Source organism: Pogona vitticeps, chromosome 6 (assembly GCF_051106095.1).
Source record: "Pogona vitticeps strain Pit_001003342236 chromosome 6, PviZW2.1, whole genome shotgun sequence".
NCBI lineage: Eukaryota > Metazoa > Chordata > Lepidosauria > Squamata > Agamidae > Pogona > Pogona vitticeps.
In genome coordinates this window covers 22,657,778-22,667,841 of record NC_135788.1, presented here as the reverse complement: position 1 = coordinate 22,667,841, position 10,064 = coordinate 22,657,778, and positions in this window count along the sequence as shown.

The window sequence follows — 10,064 nt, the reverse complement described above, 5'->3', positions numbered from 1 at the left end:
GGTCATACATCCAGGCAGTGGACAGTTATCAAGGATTTATTTTACTATGTCCTGAGACTGCAGTTTCTCCTGAATCAGATTTGTTGGATGTACCTGTTCCTTAGTGCAAAGTTGACAGCTTCCTCAGTGGTGGTACCCTGGCTTTGGAATACACACTCTAAAAATTTTGTGCAATATGCTTTTATTGGATTAAGGTATTATTTGAGCCTGATTCCATGCATCACATTATGTTAGTGCTTTGATGACGGCTTGCTCAGTGGTGCCCTGGTTTTGGAATACACACCCTAATGAACGTTGTGCAATGTGCTTTTATTGCATTAAGTTATTACTTGAGCTTGATTCCATACATCACGTAGCTGTGTTTATGTTTTGGCTCCCTAAAGAGGTATAAGAGCCAGTGTACTATAGTTGATATAGTGTGGGAGTAGAACTGAGGCCTGGGTTCAAATTGCTCCTCAACTATGGAAACTCATGAGGGAGTGGCAGTGGTAAAACCATTAATTAAATTTCTCACATACTTAAGAAATACATCTGCCAGACTTGATAGCACACAACAAACAAAAAAGTATTCCTTATACTTACATTACTATTTTTGTGAATTCCAGGTTAATTTTTTTTATTAACCTGGTCAGTTTTGTCTGTAGAATCACAGAGTTTGCCGAGTAGTTTCTGTCTGTTGTCTTTTATTATATTAGTTCAGCTTACAGATTTATTCTATTGTAGTAGGCTTTTAATAGTTACTTGTGTTGTTATAAACCACCCTGGAATCTAATTTGATGAAAGGCCTTATGGTAGTATTTTAAATAAGCAAACAAAATATGAAGATATATTTCAACATATAAAGAATACCTATCTTTAATTTATATAGATTAAAGTTTATCCTATAATTACAGTACTTAGATTAAACAGGATAGACAACAATAATTTAAAATGGTAGATCTAAGTTTCCTTTTGTTTGAAATGTGACTTGTTTGGGGATTGAGTTGTTTCTGAAATGTGAATAGACTTCTCTTAAACAGAAGGCTTAAGTACTCCAATGAAAAGTAAGCCCTGTGAAATTAAATGGTACTGAGCAGGTGACCACATTGACAAATAATGTAGGAAATGCTCTGGAATTGGGATGATCAAAATCACTACATAGTGCACAAGTCAATGTGAATCAGCTTGGAGTTTCCCTCCACTAATCCATAGTTTTTTTCCTCCACTACTAGGGCTTCTACATTTTTTGACAGCAAGCACATTCACATCAATTCAGTTTGTGTGTTCGCTCTTGCTAATGCAGAAACTATCTGCCGTTACCAAATATTGAACAGGGAGCAATTCTGAAATTAACAAATAGAGAGCAGGGTTTTAAAAACTGCTTTTGTTCTGTTTTTTAAAGCAAGATTGTTGGTCTCATCTATAAGTCATTTTCCTTCAAATTGCTTGTTTTCCTCTTCCTTTCCCTATCTGTTTCCTTTTTAAAAAATTATGGTCCTGTGGTACTAGAGTACTTAGGAGACAACATGAAAAAAAAGCTAGGAATTAGCAGAGAGTGAAGAGGAAATTGCTAATGAGTACATATTTGCAGCGGGTTAAGGTAGCTGTGCAGTAGCTGTAACTCTTGCAAATTTGGACAGTATAGAAGAGCTACCTTAACAAGCTGCAAATAAGGCTGATTGCTAATTTCCTCTTCTCTTTTCTGCTGGTTCCTATGTGGTTAAAGCAATTGCACCTGGGGAAAGCCGACTTCACAGAGGATCCATGCACATTTTTTCCATTGTATATTGGCACCTTCACTTCTGAGTATGTATCTATGATATGCCATGACTGGTAGGCAATAATTCTACACTTGCCTGTTACATTTTCCAAGCCAGCAATATCCTATTCCCTTAGATTTCAGGCCAAGAACTATTAGGCAAAATCCCAAATGAAAGAATGAATGAAATATAAATTTCCTAGTCAGAGCATTTGAAATACTCATTGGCTGTAAGAGACTTAGGCATGTTGTTAACATTTCACCTGCAGTAATTATTTATGGCCTATGTTGGTGTAAATACAAGTATTCCCAAATAGAAAATAGACACCAGATCTGACCAAAGGGAAGAATAAGAAGATAGCAGAGGAATCTCATGCGTCAATCTAGAAAATACTGACAGCTTTTAGAGTATGAGTATCTTACTCAGTGGGTGAGGCACAGCAGGGATCACCCCACAGCCTTTCTTTTGAGTTGTCTGCAGATCTATCCCATTTCATTTTATTATTTTTGTCTTTCTATAGGTTATAATTCTTTAGAGAACTTCAGGGCCAAGATGAATGGTAAATCTAAGTAAAAGAAAACTGCCATTGTGTCACACAAGAGGTTAAACAATATACAGTGGCGCCTCGCTTAACGATTACCTCGTTAAACGACAAAACCGCTTGACGATGAGGTTTTTGCGATCACAAAATGATGTTCTAATAGGAAAAATTCGCTTCATTATGATTGGTTCCCTGTTTCGGGAACCAATTTTTTGCAAGATGACGATTTTCAAACAGGTGATCGGCGGTTCTAAAATGGCCACCCGCTGTGCAAAATGGCTCCCCGCTGTGCTTTAGGACGGATTCCTCGCTATACAGGCACCGGAAAATGGCTGCCCTATGGAGGATCTTCGCTTTACGATGAGGTATTTAGACCATTGGAACGCATTAACCGGTTTTTAATGTGTTTCAATGGTTCTTTCCCCCACTTGACGACGATTTCACTCTACAGCAATTTCACTAGAACGGATTAACGTCGTCAAGTGAGGCACCACTGTATAAGGATTAGTGTTGAAGCTAGGGAGGGTGAGACACAAGTGTGTGGCAAAGTAAAAAATGTCAAGGTTACCTTCTTCTCCTTTGGTTGTGTTAAAGCCTAGGCATTGCATCTTTTGTTTGTGTGTCATTTCTGGACTGTTCAACATGACTGATTAAGTTTATATCTGTTTAAGATCACTTGTGGATAGCCTAGAGAATCAAAATATGGCATGTTAAGAGAAGATTCTTTTTAAGCATAAACCAATTGCCCCATGGTTTGCTGGAATCAGGGGTACAAGGTAAGATTGGGTGATACAGTTAACACATCATTAGAAGCAGAGCTCTCTTACAAGATAAAAGATATTTGTTTATCCTACCATGAACTTTCATCACCTATGTAGAAAACTACCTTGCTTTTAGTTGGACAGCAAGCCTGATTGCTTAGCCCAGAGTGTTAAAGGAACTGCATCACAGGAGGAGAAATGAGAGCTTCCAATTGCAAAGCTGGTATCTTATCTAATTTGATCCAGAGAGATTCTTCCTTGACCTTATCCTTTTAAGGTTTTAATTTGTTGTCGTCAGTGGGTCTACACCATCCAGACAGAATGTAAAAGCACAATATAATTATATGAATTCAAAAAATATATACGGCATGATGATATTTTAATTTTATGTAGGCTTGTTTGCTTTGTTCTGTATTTTCAGTGGACATTTATTTGACATGATGCTGATTTGTAAAGAAATTTGTACTTTCTCAGCAAGAAATATATATTATTAATATGCATTTAATATAAGCTAACTTTATACTGATGTTGCATTGTGCCTTCACAAGATTTGGCAAAATATCTGAAATGGAGAGCAACAGGTTTAATTTAGAAAATTAACAAGAAAACTAAGACTTAGATGGGCAGCAACGAAGGAACTAGAAAATATCATCAAGTCTAAGGATGTGTCACTGGAGAATAAGACCAAGACCATCCACACTCTTGTATTTCTCATCACCATGTATGGATGTGAAACCTGGACAGTAAAGAAAGCTGATAGGAAAAAAATGATTTGTTTGAAATGAGGTGCTGGAGGAGAACTTTGAGAATACCCCAGACTGCCAGAAAGATGAACAAGTGGGTCCTGGGTATCCTCATGAGAGCAGATCATGAGAGAAGATAGGATTTTCCACAAATGACAGTAATGCTGGGAAAGGTTAAAGGCAGTAGAAAAAGAGGAAGAGGGAAGTTTAGGACTGCATTTTCCCCATTCTTTTTTTTAATGGGTCTATCCAAATTCCATATGCAAAAATTCAAAATCCAAAAATTAAAAAAAACATCATTATTCTGTTTGATTTGCGCTACAGTTTTCACAGTTTTTGCTTAATTTTCCCTTGTTTTCTTGTCTCTAAAGGTAGCAGTGCAGGAATGTGGAATGTGTGGCACTCCAGATGCTGAATTCCAGGGTAGATGTACCCTATGAATATGGTAGTTGGCAGAATTACCTTGCATGTTTTATTTTATTTTGTACACTACTAATTGTTTGGTGCTGGTCTTTGACCGTAACAAATTAAATCCGTTCATTCAACAACAAAAACAAAGAAGCCTGAAAATACAGCAACATGAGTCAGCACATGATACATCTGATGTCGCTCTATTTAGAGCAGTGGTTCCCAACCTTGGGTCCTCAAGTGTTCTTGGACTAAAACTCCCAGAACCCTTCACCACTATCTGTGCTGGCCGAGATTTCTGGAAGCAGTAGTCCAAGAACATCTGGGGACCCACGGTTGAGAACCACTGATTTAGAGAGACCAGTTTTCAAGTAAATAAAAGTTACTTGAAAGACATTGTCCCTACTTAAGCTTCAATTCCAATGCAAGTTAGTTATACTTTTCTTACTGGAAAAAGGTATTAAGCCACGAGTATTGAGTTATTTGTAACTAGCTAATTCTGGCTCTGGGACTGATGTGTATCTAAACAGCTCCACAATCCTCCGACAGACCAAAAATGCACACAAAATGTACCTGAATTGACAGTGCTCTGTTCCTTGTGGCATTGTGAAGTTCTTAAATGAAAACACTTTGCCTGGTAGAGCCGTTAAACCTGGGGCGAGTGAGAGATCTGTGTTTGCTGAGTGGTTGTGACTGTTGCAGATTCTGACGCAGCAGGGGCTGTGTGGCTGGGCCCAGACAAAGCTACTGGCTGACCAGTGTGGATTAATGCTGAGACTGACAGATGGCCACTGGGGAGCTCTGCACTTTGTGAATGGTCTCAGTGGAGACGGGGAGCACTTCTCACTATAGATGACTCAATTGGGGGCTCAACCACCATTTGCTATGGAGAAGTGTGATGGTTTCCTGCATCTTCTTGGTTTTTGAGAATGTCTGCTGCTGTAGCTTTCTCCGTGGCATTGTACTGGGCAGCCTGGGAGGGATCCACAGTTCAGCAGACTTTCTGTAGTGGCTGCAAAGAGAAAGCAGCCCTGCTATCAAATGTAATTCACAGCATCTTGCTTGCATTTTCAGGAAAGGGCTCCCTCTAGTGTTTTTCTTCAAATATGAAAGCTAACCACCACCACCCCATCTTGACATCCATTTATGTGATCATAAATAATGGTTCGCCCTCAAAGGCTACTGGATTCCAGGATTCCATGAGAGGGATTCCGGTTGAACTGGTTGGTGCTCCTGTCGAGGCTCTGGTTGATGGCTGGTTCACAGCAGCCACCAGGGCTGTAGACACGATTGCTCCTAAACGCCCTCTCCAATGCAGAGCTCGGCCAGTGTCCTGGTTTAATCAGGAGCTACGAGCGATGAAGCAAACTAGGAGAAGGCTAGCGTGCATTTGGAGACAGAAACTGACGGATCACAATAAGGTAGCTGTCAGGGTCGCGACTAACCTTTATCTTGCTAAGATAAGTGCTGCTAGTCAAGCTCACCTTGCTAACCGGATAAGCGAGGCTTCAAATTAGCAGGTGGAACTTTTCCGTATAGTCTGCGACCTTTCCGGAATTGGTCAAAGTGATGAGTCTCTGTTGGTCCTCAATATCTCAGCTGCCTTTGATACTGTCGACCACAGTATCCTCCTGGGGTGGCTCTCTGAGCTGGGAATCAGTGGCCTGCCGTTGACCTGGGTCCGATCCTTCTTGGAGGATTGTCTTCAGAGAGTCCAGCTTGGGGAGGGGGACTCGGTCCCCTGGAGCCTCAGTTGTGGAGTTCCACAGGGCTCGGCCCTCTCCCCAATGCTGTTTAACATCTATATGAGGCCGCTGAGTGGGGTCATCAGGGGGTGTGGAGCATCATGACATCAGTATGCTGATGACACTCAACTTTACATCTCTTTTTTTCCAACTACAGAGGATGCTGTTCTGTCCCTTCAGTGCTGTCTGGGGTCTGTACTGCAATGGATGCAGGAAAACAGGCTGAGGCTGAACCCGGACAAGACGGAGGTCCTGAGGGTGGGTGGACTCATTGTCAGCGGTTTGGGAAACTCCCTCTCTTTTTTGGGGGGGTGACTCTCACTGCTAAGAATGAGGTTCGCAGCTTGGAGATTCATCTGGACCTGGCACTCACCATGGAAACTCAGGTGGCGTCAGTGGTCCACACCGCCTATTTCCATCTTTGGCAAATTGCCCGGCTGCGTCCCTTTCTTGACGTTGGTGTGCTCACCACTTTGGTCCATGCGCTCGTCATCTCAAGATTAGACCACTGCAATGCGCTCTACGTGTGGCTACCTTTGAGATTAATGCGGAAACTTCAAATGGTGCAGAATGTAGCGGCCAGACTTCTTAGTGGGGTGAAGAAACATCAACATATTACTCCCACTCTGGCCGCATTGCATTGGCTGCCCATTCAGTTCCACGTTGATTCAAAGTTCTAATGATCACATACAAAGCCCTAAACAGTTTAGGACCTCAATACTTGGCAGAATGCCTCCTCCCACCTAGATCTACTCGTATCACCCAATCTAGCCAGGAGGGGTGACTAACGACGAGGGAGGCCCAGAAAGAAAAAACAAGACACCAGGCCTTCTTGGCAGTGGCTCCCAGGCTCTGGAACAAGCTCCCCCCCCCCCCCCAAGATTCATCTGGCTCCCTTGCTGGGCACTTTCAAAAACCAACTCAAGACCTGGTTATATAGACAGGCCTTCCCTCCAGGCACTGCGTACCAGTAACTTTCTCTTTTTCTCTGTCTTTATCTACTCTGTTTCATGTAAATGTTGTAAATTGTTATTTGATATTGTTTTTATTCTGCATTTTGTGAGCCGCCCATAGTAAACTATGTCTAAATGGGCAGCATATAAGCTCAATAAACAAACAAACAAACAAATAAATAAATAAAATTTGCTGACGCCATTCTGGGACTTGTAGCTGGTAAAGCTGGGTGTGTGGATTGACCGGAATCTCTTCATACTTTGGTTCAACAATGTGGGAGAGGTGGAGGAGGAAGGGAAAGGAGATGGAGGCAGAGGGGTTGGGTGGCCGTTTAGCACTGGTATCAAAAATGAAGGATGATGATCTTTTCCTATGTGAATAGGACTCTGGAACTTTAAAGAGCCATTAGAAACAAGGAATTAAGGAAGCAGAATGAGTAGGGCGACCTTCTGGAAGACTGAGAGGGTTAGAAGTTGGGGCAAAGTTAAGTGGGGCTGGAAGGTTAGTGCTATCACCACTAGACAAAGAATTACTTTTTCCCAGAGTTGGAAGAAAAGGCTGAGATTTTTGAAGCAGTCAGGGTAGGGGAAGTAGCCTTATACAGTGGACCTTTGACTTACAGGCGGCTTGACTTACAGACTTTTAGAGTTACAGACTTCTCTGGCCGCAAAATTTAGGTTTGACTTGCAGCCTGAGAATTGACTTACAGACCAGAAAAAAACCAAAATGGAACAAAAACGGCCTGTTACGGGATTAATCGGTTTTCAATGCACAGTAGGTCAATGGAGACTTGACCTACAGACTTTTTGACTTGAGAACCGCCTTCCAATACGGATTAAGTTCTCAAGTCAAGACCCCACTGTAGTCCCCATCAGCTTTCTTAGCATTTCCGTTAACTTGTAAATAGTTTAAGTCAGCATACATGAAGTGCATCAGAAATTAGGCTGATAAAGAACAGGCAGTCCAAGGCCTGCACTACCTCTTGTGGTTGTGGATTGAGACTAATATATTTCCCTCTCTCCTCATTCCTCTTTCCCCACTTTTAAGCCACACAACAAAATGTTCAGAGGCTGAAGAAGCTGGAAAAAAGAGAGAATGTGAAAGGATGGCACCCAGATATTTGGGCTGATCACCATGTTGGTCATGTGTCAGGATTGTTAGAAGAGGATGGAAGCTTTTCAGTAGGTAATTAATAGGCACAGCTTGCAGTCTGTTCGTAGCAAGGGTTTAATCTGAAATGTGTCAAACAGTTTGTGTTGCAGATACTGAAGAAATTACAGCTGAGGACTGAAAGAAAACTCAAGATATTTTGCCACAGACATGCAACAATGCTACTGTTTAAATATTTGCATGTCTCCCATGTCTTGGTTTTGCACTTCCAGATTTGAATGGGAAGGCAGAGGACAAAGGTGACCAATTATCCTGATTGCAGCATTATCCAGCAGCTACAGACTCTCGTGTACATTTCTGTTAACTGCGCTCTGATGTACTTGACAAATTAGCACCAGCATAAAGCTGTCTAAGAAATGTAACTTGACTATTATTCATGTCTCTATCCAGCTGGGTTTGGGAAATAACACCTATAGTTGCAGCATAATGTCCAAACTTTTTAGTTCCCTATATGCTGTTTAACTCCAACAACAAATTATATTTTGGATTAATAAATGTAGATTAATGACTACCTTCGTAATTAAAGCCACTAGTGCCTCCTAGGGGTGCGAGAATAAATTCCATGGAAGGGGAAGACTATGAGATTTTCATAATGAAAAATTTTTTTTGTCAGTATAAACAAATTCCTGCAATAAACATCAGTATTTTTAATTTAAAATATTTTAATACATTGTGTTTATTTTGAATTATAGATGGAATTCTATATATTACTCACCAGTAATGTAATGGTGGTGGCCCCCTAGTGACATGCTTTTCCCAACATATCGATGTATCAGGCATGAAAAATAATAATTTAAAAAATATGCACGCCAACGATGGCCACCTTCCTGGCTTTGATTCTGAAAAGAAGCAGGGTGGGTCATATATATATTTCTATGGGAAGAAACATTGAACTATTGGTATGGCAATGTCACTGGGGGAGCGGGGTGATCGCCAGTACTGCTGCACAATTATCCCATGCCCACTGTGTGCAATGCATTTCTGCAGGAGCAGCCAGTGTAATAGAGGACACTTTCTTAAACAGAAACCCTTCCTGATCAACATTCCCTCTAATTTTCAGCCCTGCAGGGGTTGTGGGTGCACAGGGAAGATATATATATATAAAATCAAAGGGCTAAATTGCCCCTTGAAGCAAGAGAGAAAATAAACCTGTACCATGGTGTAGCTGGCCATTAACGATTCAAATAGGAGGAAATAGATCAGTACTGTACTGCTAGAAGTTCTTGGGACATTCATCCTGGATAACAACCATGTGACCATGATTCAGTACAACAGAGATGTGGAAAGCAGTGGAAGAACTCAATAATATCTTGTGCAACCAGGGCCTAAGTGGTGTAATCCCAAGCCGGCGGGACCTTCCATTCAATATCCGTTTAATTGGATACCGGTCATTTACACCAAACTATCTTCACAGATCTGTTTCTTGCTAGAAAGAGAAGTGCAGTTCTCTCAGGTCCCATGCAGTGGGCAAAAATTGATTCTGTCACAAACAGGTTTCTACTTCTTTTTAACTGTGAAAAAACATTCAGTTACTCAGTGAAGTAATCCCCACGGCTATCATGTTCTACCAGGAATGTAAGAGGCCCGTACCAGATATTTTTTTTCTTGTTCTCTGGCAAGGAAAAAGAACAATCAGGCATCAATAGGCACATTACCATAAATAAAATGCAGGGCTCTCCACAATGAATGGGTCTATTGAATTTGTTGTGCAAGTCACGTCCAGTTTTCATCCAAACTTTTTACTAAACTTGTGTATGGAGAGAATAGGAAAGCTAGGAAACAACTGAAGTCTTTGTTAACTTCAGGCTCCACTAGGAAAGTACATTCATGTACTGTAAAGTAGCATTAATTCTAACCAAAGAAATGAAACGGGTATTAGAACAGTGTTAGTTTAGAGGCCAAACATAATGGTAGGAATACTTAACTTGTACACTATTTTGAATTTGTTTCTTGCTATTTCTGAAAGACTTGTATAAACCTGAGCCCCAAGAGGTTTCTCTGGA